This window comes from Hibiscus syriacus, unplaced genomic scaffold (genome assembly GCF_006381635.1).
Source record: "Hibiscus syriacus cultivar Baekdansim isolate YM2019G1 unplaced genomic scaffold, ASM638163v2 tig00110299_pilon, whole genome shotgun sequence".
In the NCBI taxonomy this organism is placed as follows: Eukaryota; Viridiplantae; Streptophyta; class Magnoliopsida; order Malvales; family Malvaceae; genus Hibiscus; species Hibiscus syriacus.
The window spans coordinates 539,558-554,894 of NW_024062668.1; the positions used below are offsets into that span (position 1 = coordinate 539,558).

The 15,337-nt window shown below is 30.9% G+C and overlaps 1 long non-coding RNA gene and 1 pseudogene across 1 annotated transcript; both read right to left on the reverse strand.

The window, feature by feature from the left end:
• Positions 1 to 6,492: 6,492 nt before the first annotated feature.
• On the reverse strand, positions 6,493 to 6,871 carry LOC120116525. Its single transcript, XR_005515560.1, has 3 exons — positions 6,860 to 6,871; positions 6,644 to 6,729; positions 6,493 to 6,563 (listed from the first exon to the last, which is right to left on the reverse strand). It is a non-coding gene; the product is annotated as an uncharacterized LOC120116525 (long non-coding RNA).
• A 4,647-nt stretch (positions 6,872 to 11,518) lies between these two features.
• Positions 11,519 to 12,998, reverse strand: LOC120116587 (annotated as a pseudogene).
• Positions 12,999 to 15,337: the final 2,339 nt, after the last annotated feature.

Consider the following 15,337-nt stretch of genomic DNA (forward strand, 5'->3'; position numbering starts at 1 on the left):
GATATATGTGGTTATATATGTTACATGATTGTGTTGGATCTATGTGATATGAGGAATTGAATGAACATGTGATATGTAATCATATATGTTACGTGATATATGTGAATATAGGAGGACAAAGTATAAACTATATGATATAAATGATTTCATAAGAAAGTGAAATAAACTATGAGAGTATATGGAAGTGTTATATGAGTTATATGTTATTGTATATGTGATATGTTTTGTATGAATGGTATGAGTATGTGATATATGTTATATGATATGAGATGGATGGTTACACATACATGTAGTATGTGAAAGAGGAAAAGAAATATGTGATCATAAGAGCAATGGTATAAATTATAATGATATTACCCATGATAGGTGACATGAGAGCTATAGGTATAGTTGGCATGCCAAGAGTCGAGGGTTACCTATGTCTTTCGAGGCATATGGACAGATTACCTATGTCTTTTGGGACATATGGACAGATTACCTATGTATTTTGAGACATATGGATAGGATTACCTATGTCCTTTGGGACATATGGATAATTTACCTATGTTCTTAGGAACATATGGACATGTCCTTCGAGACACAAATTTTATATGCCACTTAGTGGATTTTTGTACGAGCTGTGGTGACAACATATGTGTGCACAACCTCATAGTACTCATATACCTTGAGTTCTCAGTAATGTGCATGGGCTTATAAAAGATATGAAAAGAGTTTGTATGATGGTATGTTACCATTGCTTGTATTGAATCATGTATGCATATGAACTAATAAAGAGGTATTGATCAATATATGTTAGGAATATAAATATATATTATAAAGGTATAAGAATATGTAGTTAATAGATAAGGAGATTAATAATGATCTATGCATATGTATTTATTTCTTGATACGTAATTTGAGATGATTTTATCTTATGTGATGAAACGAAATGAGTTTGGATAACATGATAGAATATAGTATGCATACATTGTTACTTGTTATAAGTGTATTATATTTTATAATGCCTCACTAAGTCTGTGACTTAGCGTGTAAGTGTTTTTACACGTAGGTTCTGAAGAGCAAGAGGATCAAGAATAGAATTTGTAGAACAACATATCTTCACTCAGAGATCAGATCAGAAGTACATTCATAATATGTATTTTGGTTGAGTTAAAAGTTTTGGCATGTACAAAAGTGTAATTTACGCATGCTCTGATCAATTTTGTAATGGGTTGAACTCAATTATGTAAATATTGTTTTTGTGTTAATAGAAATTTAAATTTTCTATGTCTTTTTATATAAATGTATGAGCTTTGAAAAGTTAATATGACACTTCGGACTCGTATCCAAGTCGGGTATGGGTTGGGGATGTTACAGTAGAAGCTTTGTGTTATAAATATGATATCTCTTTCAACCTCTTCAAAATCTCTAAAATTCTATGAACTAATTTTTCAATCCTCCTCCATTCTCGGTCGTCTTGTAAAATTTGAACAATTAATTATTCGATTAATGAATCCAGAATACACTTATCCAACAAACAACATTCAGGATGCAAAAATTTGGGATGAAGAAGCAAATACAAAAAGAACTCGAGGTCGAATATAAAATTTCATATGTTGATAAAAATAGAAACGTTATTTGGATTATTGACATCGACGTAAATGTTAATCACATATCATTTCACGATAAGAATATTGTTGATATTGTTGATGACAAATGGAAAGGTGGTCATATAAAAGTTCCTTACATAAGGTAAAATTTCTATTTATTCATTCAAAATTAATTCATATATTTTACTAGTTATAAAGAATTTAAAAATTTGTTTTTCATCATCTAACTAAAATTACATGTTATAAAAATAATTTATTGCAATTACTCTATTATATTAACATTTGTATTGTTTTACAATGCAGAAAAATGTTGTCATTGAAGAATTTTAACAAATTATTTGATTTGGTTGGTTCCGCTTCAATAGAAGATATTATTAGTCATGGAACTAATTGTACGTCAATTGTTGTTGGTTCTTTTTTAAGTTTAGAGTGTCTTAAAGGTATCGATGGAATTTCAAAGGAAATCAGTGGTGCTAATCCAAATGCACGGATTGATTCCTATAAAGTCTATGGAAGTGCATTGGACATACGTGGAAAATCATACATAGCTATAAATGTTGACGAACTTTAGGCTACAATTCAAGAAGCCATTGATATTTGTATATTTGGAAAGACCAATGAAGTACCACACAACTTACTTTCAAGAAAAGATGAATCTTGGAGCTTTTCGTGCCAATAAAAAATATTGTGGTATGCTATTAAGCTGAGAATATGGGTGAATAAGAAGTAATAAGTTCGATATCACCCTGGGTAATTACAGTTGGATCATATAATTTCGGAGGTAGATTTATAACAAATATTGAGTTAGGGAGTAGAAAAATATTGAAGGTTATTTTTTATTTCATATCTGAAACATATAATACTAATTAAGTTAATGCTTATTTTTAATACATATTTTTTCTCCATATAATGAATTGTTCATTTATTACTTAAGATCAAGAAAACCATGGACATGAAGTTGTTTAGTGTTCCAAGTAAGTTAATTATCATTCATAAGATTTAAATTTTTAGATTTTAATATATTGAACTACGAACATGATTAATGTCTTGTAGTTGTTATAAAGAACAAAAAAGGGAACAAGCATATATGCAAACAAATGTGGTTGTTTGTCATCACATGTGTTTTGCGATAACTTTTACTAGGTTTTTGGTTGGTTGATTGGTATTCTAGTTTTCTTGAATAAGCTCGATACTTTTAAAATAAGCCTAGTGGGAACTAAGTGTAATTTGTTTTCATTTTCCTCTTTTTTCAACAAAGAACCAACCTTTCTTTAGCATTAAGGTCAAGTATGCAACCTTTTTTTATGTAGAAAATATTCTAATAATTTTGGTTTTCAGGTCTTCTCCAAAACGGCTTGATGGTCCAGATGGAAGGGGCTTACAACTCCACTTCAGATCCATGTTGTCCCTTCTTATTTTCACAGCAGGAAAGGTAGAAGCCTTGTGTTTATATAAATATGATATCTCTTTCAATCTCTTTAAAATCTCTAAAATTCTATAAACCCTAATTTTTCAATCCTCCTCCACTCTCGATCGTTTTGTAAAATTTGAACAATTAATTATTCGATTGATGAATGCAAAATACACTTATCCAACAAACAACATTCAGGATGTAAAAATTTGGGATGAACAAGCAAATACAAAAAGAACTTGAGGTCGAATATAAATTTCAGATGTTGATAGAAAAGTTATTGGGATCATTGACTCCGGAATAAATATTAATCACGGATCATTTCACGATAATATATTGTTGATATTGTTGATGACAAATGGAAAAGTGGTCATATAAAAGTTCCTTACAGAAGGTAAAATTTCTATTTCTTCATTCGAAATTAATTCATATATTTTACTAGTTATAAAGAATTTAAAAAATTTGCTTTTCATAATCTAACACAATTTACCTGTTATAAAAATAATTTATTGCAATTACTCTATTATATTAACATTTGTATTGTTTTACAATGAAGAAAAATGTTGTCATTGTAGAATTTTAACAAATTATTTGATTTGGTTGGTTCCGCTTCAATAGAAGATATTATTAGTCATGGAACTAATTGTGCGTCAATTGTTGTTGGTTCTTTTTTAAGTTTAGTGTGTCTTAAAGGTATCGATGGAATTTCAAAGAAAATCAGTGGTGCTAATCCAAATGCACGGATTGATTCCTATAAGGTCTATGGAAGTGCATTGGATATACGTGGAAAATCATACATAGCTATAAATGATGTCGAACTTCTGGCTGCAATTCAAGAAGCCATTGATGATATTGTTGATGTAATATTTGTATCTTTGGCAAGACCAATGAAGTATCATACAACTTACTTTCAAGAAAAGATGAATCTTGGAGCTTTTCGTGCCATTAAAAAAATTTGTGGTATGCTATTCAGCTTGGAATTTGGGTGATGAAGAAGTAATAAGTTCCATACCACCCTGGATAATTACAGTTGGATCATGTAATCCCGGAGGTAGATTTATAACAAATATTGAGTTAAGGAGTGGAAAAATATTGAAGGTTATTTTTTTTCATATCTGAAACATATAATCATAATTAAGTTACTGCTTATTTTTAATACATATTTTTCACCATATAGGGAATTGGTTCATTTATTACTTAAGATCAAGAAAACCATGAATATGAAGTTGTTTTGTGTTCCAAGTAAGTTAATTATCATTAATAAGATTTTAATTTTTACATTTTAATATATTGAACTACAGATATGATTTATGTATTGTAGTTGTTGTAAAGAACAATTAAGGAAACAAGCATATATGCAAACAAATGTGGTTGTTTGTCATCAAATGGGTTTTGCGATAACTTTTACTAGGTTTTTGGTTCGTTGATTGAAATTCTTGTTTTCTTGATTAAGCTCAGTCCTTTTAAAATAAGCCTAGTGGGAATTAAGTGTAATTTGTTTTTATTTTCCTCTTTTTCCAACAAAGAACCTTTCTTTAGAATTAAGGTTAAGTATCAACAATTTTTTATGTAGAAATCTTCTAATATTTTTGGTTTTCAGGTGTTCTCACAAATGACTTGATGGTCCAGATGAAAGGAGCTTACAACTCCACTTCAGATCCAGGTTGTCCCTTCCTATTTTCACAGCAGGAAAGGTAGAAGCTTTGCGTTTATATAATTATGATATCTCTTTCAATCTCTTCAAAATCTCTAAAATTTTATGAACCCTAAGTTTTCTATCCTCCCCCACTCTCGATCGTCTTGTAAAATTTGAACAATTAATTATTCGATTGATTATTTTATAATACACTTATCTAACAAACAACATTCAGGATGCAAAAATTTGGGATGAATAAGCAAATACAAAAAGAACTCGAGGTCAAATATAAAATTTCAGATGTTGATAAAAATAGAAAAGTTATTGGGATCATTGACACCAGCAAAAATATTAATCACAGATCATTTCACGATAAGAATATTGTTGATATTATTGATGACAAATGGAAAGATGGTCATATAAAGTTCCTTAGAGAAGGTAAAATTTATATTTCTTCCTTCAAATTAATTCAAATATTTTAATAGTTATAAAGAATTTAAAAAATTTGTTTTTCATCATCTAACCAAAATTACTTGTTATAAAAATAATTTATTGTAATTACTCTACTTTATTAACATTTGTATTGTTTTATAATGCAGAAAAATGTTGTCATTGAAGAATTTTAACAAATTATTTGATTTGGTTGGTTCTGCTTTAATAGAAGATAGGACTAGTCATGGAACTAATATTGCATCAATTGATGTTGGTTCTTTTTTAAGTTTAGAGTGTCTTTAAGGTATCGATGGAATTTCAAAGGAAATCAGTGGTGATAATCCAAATGCACAGATTGATTCCTATAAGGTTTATGGAAGTGCATCAGACATACGTGAAAAATCATACATAGCTGTAAATGATGACGAACTTCTGGCTGCAATTCAAGAAGCCATTGATGATATTGTTGATGTAATATTTGTATCTTTGGCAAGACCAATGAAGTACCATACAACTTACTTTCAAGAAGAGATAAATCTTGGAGTTTTTTGAGCCATTAAGAAAATATTGTGGTATGCTATTCAGCTGGGAATTTGGATGATAAAGAAGTAATAAGTTTCATACCACCCTGGGTAATTACAGTTAGATCATGTAATTCCAGAGGTAGATTTATAATAAATATTGAGTTAGTGAGTGAAAAAATATTGAAGGTTATTTTTATTTCATATCTAAAACATATAATACTAATTAAGTTACTACTTATTTTTAATACATATTTTTTTCCATATAGGGAATTGGTTCATTTATTACTGAAGATCAACAAAACCATGAACATGAAGTTATTTATTTATTTTTTTTGAAAATTGCAACCGCATAATCAATTACCACACAAATGTGTCACGCATGTCAATTATTTATAATCTGCTTTGAGAACGTGCAAGCCTCTTAGAGGATATCATCCTCACAGGCCTATAAATACATTCAAGGGTAAACTACACAATTAGTACCTAAACTATCAATTTTGATCTATTTTAGTACTTAATATTTCAATTTTTTTCAAAATCATACCTAAAATTTTGTTTGTTTTATTTTGGTACTAAACACGTAGTTTACCCTAAATCAATGGAAAAACAAAGTTTCAATTCCAGATGAATGTAGCAACATATTTTCACGGTGGCATTATGTCAACATCCAAGCATCCATCCCTATTACCAACCAATTATAAAATCCACTTAATACAACCAGGCTAAATTCATGGATATAGTGATCAAATATCTAACTCAATCCTTCAAATGCTATCTAAATTACCGAACCAAAATCGGAATTAACAAAGGATTCAAATATATTTGCGGGGTTGCACCAGCAGCTTCTGGACCGGGTGGCTCCAAAGATGTTTAACATGGATAATAACGATCTTCTGCACGAGGTGGAGTAGGTGGCTTTGGAAATAGAACATGATATTCCCCAGGCATCACAAATTCAACATCAGCTAACCCTGGAAAAACAAAATAAACATATGCATTAATTTCCATATATAACACACAAATTTATTAGTTAAAATTTAGTAAACTGGACCAGCAATTTTATCAGCTTCTTCCTCAGTCATGTAAACTTCCTTTATTCTTGGATTTTTGACGCTGCTAATATAACTAACTCCTTCACTGTCGATGAAAAACATAGGAAAAGAAAAATAGCAATTTCAATATCCAATCCAATTCAATGCAAAGTAGCAGTTAAACATACATATAATAATCAAACCGAATCAAGTGGAAGTGGAATAACCATGCTTACTTGGGAAGTGTGGTTAAAATCAAGCACCCCTATTCGTAATGACTTTTTTTTATAAAAGAAAGGCCTCATTAGAAACCCCCTTCATATCCTACATGTTATATCAGTAGCATGAAGGACATAGGAAGGAGGACTAGAGCACCTCTGAATTTCATTACTCTGAATCATAACGTACAACCAATTCCTAGTTTTAGAATGCTTTACATAAGATTTAAAAACATATAGCATACTGCAGCCATAAAACCAGAACGTAAAAAACTAACTCATCACTCTAACTTAAGAACGTAAAAAACCAATTCCTGTTCGTAACGACTTAAACCAGGAAAAAAATTTTACAGTGTAATACTGCAATTGCACAATCAAGTTACCTCATAAAAATAATAATAATGCATCATGCCAACTATTTATAATCACTCTTTGAAAAACATTCTAAGGGTAAACCAAAAGAGCAAACAAAAAGAGTAAACCAACATTTCTTCCCTCCTCGTCTGTGCTCTGTTAAGGTTCAAGGGTTTTGCTGCTTGCAACACATAAAGTGTTCAATGAGAAGCAAACAAGTTAAAATCAAAGACAACCACACTTGTAAACCTTGTAAGGCATACCAGTGCTTGTAATTCTTTGTAGCATAAAATCCACCATAACCAAATAATAGTATATGTGAATTCTCAAATTCCATAAAATCAAAATAAATTGAACACAGACTCCCATAAAATCCAAAATAGCCGAGTGAGAAAGTGAAACACCGAAGCATTAAAGAGGAAAATGGAAAGGCATAGAATTCTAGGATTACCTTCCTTTACTTCACCCCCATAACAATTTCTTCAGGTTTCACAGTCATGTCTGAATCAGCTGCAGAAACATATCATTCAAAAGCAAAAAAGGAAAAAGATAGAGGGTCGTTGAATACCAATTTTCTCTACATTTTCTGAAATATCTTCGTCCATCTGAGTATTTTGGATTGTGTGACTCATCTGAATTCACATGTCAAATGAAAATTTATGATTCAAAATTGAACAAACCAGGCAACAAACAGAGGAAAAATACTTGACGATACAATCTGTATGAATTTCTAAATACTAACTACAAAAACAAATTGAAAGGCTAAAAGGTGTCTCCCTCTCTTTCTCAAAGATATATTTCATTAACACCACCGTCTTCACTGCTTTTACTCCCTCAAATTTGTTTTACTCCCAATCTCCTCCCTTATTCGGACCTTAATAGTTTTAAAAACCCTAGGTTCTCGAATCCTTTCTTTTCTCCATTGAAACTTGTTTGCTTATGATCTGAGGAGACTTGGAACATTTATTTTTTGCTTATGATTTAATTGTCCGAACATGATTTTGTTCCAATACATTTATTTTTCGCTTATAATTTTAAATAGTTGTTTTAAAATATGTGTCCTATTTATAATCCTATTTATCATATTTTCTCATATTTTGTGGCGTTTTGAGAAACAAATTTACATCGTACCACTGCAATTGCACATTCAGCCACCACATAAGAAATAGTAATGTCAACTATTTATAATCCTCTTTGAAAATCATGTAATTCAATTATATGAAAATCATCAACCATAAACCAAAGGAGTAAAACCAACCTTTCTTACCCCCTCGTCTTTGGCACCTGCAACACTTAAAGTATTCAATGAGTAGCAGACAAGTTAAAATAAAAAATAACCACAACACTTTTAAGGCATACCGGTGCCTATTAATTCTTTTGCAGCATAAAATCCACCACAACCAAATAACAGTATATGTGGATTCCCAAATTCCATAAAATAAAATAAAAACCCCATAAAATCCAAAATAGCTAAGTGAGAAAGTGAAAGGTAGAAGCCTTGAAAAGGAAAATAATAGAATTCCAGGGTTAATACCTTCCATTTCTTCATTCTCCATTACAATTTCTTCAGGTTTCACAGTCATGTCTAAGTCAGCTGCAGTCATAAGTGAGAAACATCCATTACATATCAACATAGACGGAATTTCAGATGCTGCAATTCAAGAAGCCATTGATGATATTGTTGATGTAATATTTGTATCTTTGGTAATACCAATGAAGTACCATACAACTTACTTTCAAGAAAAGATGAATCTTGGCGCTTTTCGTGCCATTAAAAAAAATTATGGTATGCTATTCAGCTGGGAATTTGGATGATGAAGTACCACCCTGGGTAATTACAGTTGGATCATGTAATTCTGGAGGTAGATTTATAACAACTATTGAGTTAGGGAGTAGAAAAATATTGAAGGTTATTTTGATTTCATATCTGAAACATATATTACTAATTAAGTTACTGCTTATTTTTAATACATACTTTTTCTCCATATAGGGAATTGGTTCATTTATTACTGAATATCAACAAAACCATGAACATGAAGTTATTTTGTGTTCCAAGTAAGTTAATTATCATTCATAAGATTTTAATTTTTACATTTTAATAGATTAAACTATGAACATGATTAATGTCTTGTAGTTGTTATAAAGAACAATTAAGGGAACAAGCATATATGCAAACAAATGTGGTTGTTTGTCATCACATGGGTTTTGCGATAACTTTTACTAGGTTTTTGGTTGGTTGATTGGTATTCTAGTTTTCTTGAATAAGCTCGATCCTTTTAAAATAAGCCTAGTGGGAATTAAGTGTAATTTGTTTTCATTTTCCTCTTTTTACAACAAAGAACCAACCTTTCTTTAACATTAAGGTCAAGTATGCAACATTTTTTTATGTAGAAAATCTTCTAATATTTTTGGTTTTCAAGTCTTCTCCAAAACGGCTTGATGGTCCAGATGGAAGGAGCCTACAACTTTACTTCAGATCCATGTTGTCCCTTCCTATTTTCAAAAGGTAGAAACTTTGTGTTTATATAAATATGATATCTCTTTCAATCTCTTCAAAATATTTAAAATTCTATAAACCTTAATTTTTCAATCCTCCTCCAATCGTGATCGTTTTGTAAAATTTGAACAATTAATTATTCGATTGATGAATGCAGAATACACTTATCCAACAAACAACATTCAGGATGCAAATATTTGGGTTAAACAAGCAAATACAAAAAGAACTTGAGGTCGAATATAAAATTTCAGATGTTGATAAAAATAGAAACGTTATTGGGATCATTGACTCTTGCATAAATATTAATCATATATCATTTCACGATAAGAATATTTTTTTATATTATTAACGAAAATGGAAAGATGGTCATATAAAAGTTCCTTACATAAGGTAAAATTTTTATTTCTTCATTCAAAATTAATTCATATATTTTACTAGTTATAAAGAATTTAAAAAAATTTCTTTTCATCAGCTAACTAAAATTACTTTTTATAAAAATAATTTATTGAAAAGCAAATTTTATATTCTGAAATTTTATATTCGACCTCCAATTCTTTTTGTATTTGCTTGTTCATTCCAAATTTTTGCATCCTAAATGTTGTTTGTTGGATAATTATATTCTGCATTCATCAATCGAATAATTAATTGTTCAAATTTTACAAACGATCGAGAATGGAGGAGGATTGAAAAATTAGGGTCATAGAATTTTAGAGATTTTGAAGAGATTGAAAGAGATATCATATTTATATAAACACAAAGTTTTTACCTTTACTGCTGTGAAAATAGGAAGGGACAACATGGATCTGAAATGGAGTTGTAAGCTCCTTCCATCTAGACCATCAAACCATTTTGGAGAAGACCTGAAAACCAAAAATATTATAAGATTTTCTACATAAAAAAATGTTGCATACTTGACCTTAATGCTAAAGAAAGGTTGGTTATTTGTTGAAAAAAGAGGAAAATGAAAACAAATTACACTTAATTCTCACTAGGCTTATTTTAAAAGGATCAAACTTATTCAAGAAAACTAGAATACCAATCAACCAACCAAAAACCTAGTAAAAGTTATCGCAAAACCCATGTGATGACAAACAACCACATTTGTTTGCATATATGCTTGTTCCCTTAATTGTTCTTTATAACAACTACAAGACATTAATCATGTTTGTAGTTCAATCTATTAAAAATGTTTGTAGTTCAATCTATTAAAATATAAAAATTAAAATCTTATGAATGATAATTAACTTACTTGGAACACAAAACAACTTCATGTTCATGGTTTTCTTGATCTTAAGTAATAAATGAACCAATTCCCTATATGGTGAAAAATATATGTATTAAAAATAAGCAGTAACTTAATTAGTATTATATGTTTCAGATATGAAATAAAAATAACATTCAATATTTTTCGACTTCCTAACTCAATATTTGTTATAAACTACCTCCAGAATTATATGATCCAACTATAATTACCCAGGGTGGTATGAAACTTATTACTTAATCACCCAAATTCGCAGCTAATACCATACCACAATATTTTTTTTAATGGCACGAAAAGCTCTAAGATTCATCTTTTCTTGAAAGTAAGTTGTATGGTACTTCATTGGTCTTGCCAAAGATACAAATATTACATCAACAATATCATCAATGGCTTCTTGAATTCCAAGGTTAATTATTTCTTGACACGTGTTCTCTCGTACAACTGTAGTGGTTATGAAAGTCGACTTGGTTGCTCTCTCTTAATCCCTTGTTCATAACAATACCATCCCCTCAGAAAAGAACCTTGTCCTCAAGGTTCTTAGCTGGTATTGTTCTTCAAAACACCTCTATAGGCATCCAAGCACCTGTCTAAGGTTCTCTTTTTCCTCTATGAAAGGGGCGGCACAAATAACTTCTATTGAATAACTTGCACTTTTGAAAAGTTGTCACCATAGACGGAAAATACATGTAGCATACATTTCAGCAGATGTAATCGTGTAACTTTTTTCATCTTGGCACTATTCTCCCGTAGCGCAAGTCTTAATCCACTATTATCTTCTAGATCAAAATACAATAACTTGAACTTTCCTTTATCATACGATTGTACTTGGCAAACAAACCCATCTCTTGTTTCTTCTTTTGTTACCGCAATATAATAAAAATGAGCACATTATTTTTCAACCTACCTAGAAATAGGTTGCCCCAACAAAAGTGGGCAAATAGTCACTATTCCATTAAGTGCCTCCTTTAAAACATTTTCAAACATAATGGTCTTAATTAGAACACCAAGTTTACTAAAAAGTGCATCAAACATGGTTATTAGCTTCAACTGCCTCAAAATCAGCGGTGTCATACTGTTGTCTTTTAGCTGGATTAGACAATATATTATAAGAAAATGTGACAGCCTTGAACATATCAACTACAACAAGGTCACTTCTATTCTTATCAGGATGGTACTTTAGAGCCATTTTCCGGTAGGTGCTCGTAATTTCCTCCGCTAGTACCAACATAAAAATAAGGTGCATTTGTTCCAATCTTCACACATTCAACACAAACTAGTTCATAAATGGCGGCACTAGTCATTCATTCGACAACACCAAATGATCCCGACAACATGTAATCATGAATATAAAATGCTGCCTCAATAATCATTCTTCGAACCATGTCTCTCTTATATTTAGAGATGCATCTATCACCACAACTCTAATAATCCCCCTTGAAATGAAGCAATATCTTTGTCCATTAGTAACAACCTAAATCCATAAGGGTCTTGCACTACCATAAACTCATCAAAATTTATAAGCATTGATTTTCCATGCCGATTAGTGCAAGCATGAACAATTCCTAAATAACACTTGTCGGTGGTTTCGGGAGCAATTTCATCCTTAAAACATATAACATATAAAAATCACTTGGCTTGTCCATTGCACCCTTATAATTTTTTTCAATCATTAAATAACTGATTTCATGTTCTTGGTGATGTGTCTGGCAAGTGTTTGATAATTGTTCAATGTGAAAGTTATTATCAAATGCAGTCGTCATACCTAATTTCACCGTCCTGTTTAGCAATTCTTCACCCTTCATCTCCTCACCATGGATTACCAATTCTTTACCCTTCATCTCCTCGCCATGGTCAGAGAGCCCGTAATCATTGGGTTGACGAACTAAAGAATCAAGTCCCTCATTTTTCTGAACCAGTTGATCAAAAGTTTTAGTGTTAACTGATGTTGACATTTTGTCGAACACTTGGTGGAGCTTTGTGCCTGAATCGTCTAGCTTGATTTCCACTTTCCCCGATTCATAGATTTCAGGTTGTGCTTGGGACATCAATCCCAATTGTGATGATATAACTGCTAGTTGACATTGCACATCTTGAAGCGTCCGGTGTGAAGATACTAACTTTTTTACCCATTTTTATTTTATTATTATAATTATTATTATAATAATAATAATAATAATAATAATAATTATTATTATTATTATTATTAAAAAAATAATAGTTACAAGCCCAAATCCCAGGCCCAACCAGAACCGACCCAAACCCAAAAGGAAACCCTAAACATTTATGGTTTCAACTAGGGTTTCTAAACCCTAGCTCTAGCCGCCGCCTCAATCTCAACCGTTGGATCTGAGAGATCCAACGGTCCACACTCCTCCAGATGCAAACCCTAGGGTATGATACCCTAGGGGCACGCGGCCGGCGCAACTGCTCCCACCATCTCCACCGCTGCCACGTCTCGTCGAAGGCTTCCAGAAGAACTACTCCAGCCGCACACGTCTCCCCCAAACGGTGAGTCACCACTGGAAGTCTGGTGACTCACCGAAGAACCCCTTTTGGACCGGTCCAAAGCTATCACCGGTGGTGGCTATAAAAGCCACCGAGCCCCCTGCCAACAAGGAGAGAGGAAGAACGGAGAACAAAAAAAAAAAAAAAACCACAACACAGCAACCAAAAACAAAAGAAAAGAAAGGAGATAAGCTTACCGAGGAAGCCACGACCGTTGGACCTCTTCAAACGTCACCAAAAACCTTCGAAAATCGAAGGTACTTTCTTAGATTTGCTCCGATCGGGAGCTATTTAAAAGAAAAGAACACCGGAACCGTCATTAGAACGGTCCGATCTACGTTTTAGTGTAAAATTTTTTTTCCGGCCACCGAAGGCGGCGGGGTCAACGCCGGCGAATGGCTGCCGGCCGGTGTGCTTCTCTTTGTTTTAGAGAGAAGCGAGAGAATTTTGAATTCTCTCAGTGAAGAGAGAGAGAGGGAAGAAAGGAAATGAGAGCTGGCCCTTCGGGCCAGCCGGTTTCGGGCTTTAAATAGCCCTTCCCAAACGACGTCGTTTCGGGGAGGGCTATTTGTGTAATTAACTAAGGGTTAAATCCCGTCCGCAGTCCCTTAACTTGTAATTCTTTCATTTTAGTCACTAAATCAAATTTATAATCCTTTTAATTTGGTCTCTAAATTTTATTTATTTATATTTTAGCCCTTAACCGTAATTATAAATATTTTAGATAAAATACATATTTAGTCCTTTAGTTTTAATAAATAATATTTTAATCCTGAGTATATATTTTTAATTTATTTTAATCTGATATTCGAATTTTATATAATTTTATTTTAGTCACCAAATTAATAAATAAGGAAAATGGCATATTTAATCCCTATAATTTTAAATAATTAATTATGAATTAGGTATTTAATTTTAATTTTATTATAATTTAGTCACTAATTTTAAATATTTTCATTTATTTTAATGCTTTTAAATATATAGTTCTAATTGTATTTTTATTGTTTTAATTTTACTTATTTATATATTTAAATATTATTTTTATTATATAGTCATATAAAGATATATATAATAAATAATAATTTATATTTTTTTACATAAATTATTTTTATCATATTTTAATATTTATTTATTTATTTATTTTTCAATATCGAAGAAAAGGGCAGTCTTAATACAACTGGATGTCCTATTTTGGTATTTTAAAATTAAATATTATAAAAAATTTTAATTATTATAATATTTATTAATATCAAAGAAAAGAGCTGTCTTAAGGCACTTAGAAGTCCTTTTATGATATTTCTAAATAAATATTTTATTTATAAATATATATAAATTAATGTATATTTTTCATAGTTATAATCTTAAAATAATAGGATTATAAATTAAATATATTTTGATTTTTTAATTTCTAAATAATAGAGACAATTTCTAATTAAAAAGTACCAATTTTGGGCATTGTAGGGGTACTAATCCTTCCCTAAACGTAACCGACCACGAATCCCTTTTTTTATTATTAAAAAGAACGAATTTTTGGTTAAAGCGCAGATCAGTTTATCTTTTAATCGATGTTTTCTTAAAAACTCTTTTAAAGGATGATTTTTAGGTATTCGACCTACCTGACCCGAAAGGCCGATGGTGACTCCCAAATTATTTTAAAACCATTTATTCACATCACTTTTCCCTCCAAATAAATATTTCTTGCCCGGACGAAAACCGGTTACGACAGCTTGGCGACTCCGCTGGGGAACGTCAAACTTTTAAAATCAATTATAAATTGTCTCTATTAATTATAAATTAAAAATTCATATATTTGATTTATAATTCTTTCTTTTCAAATTTTTTATATATACTTATTATTTTCATAGCATTTATATATTTT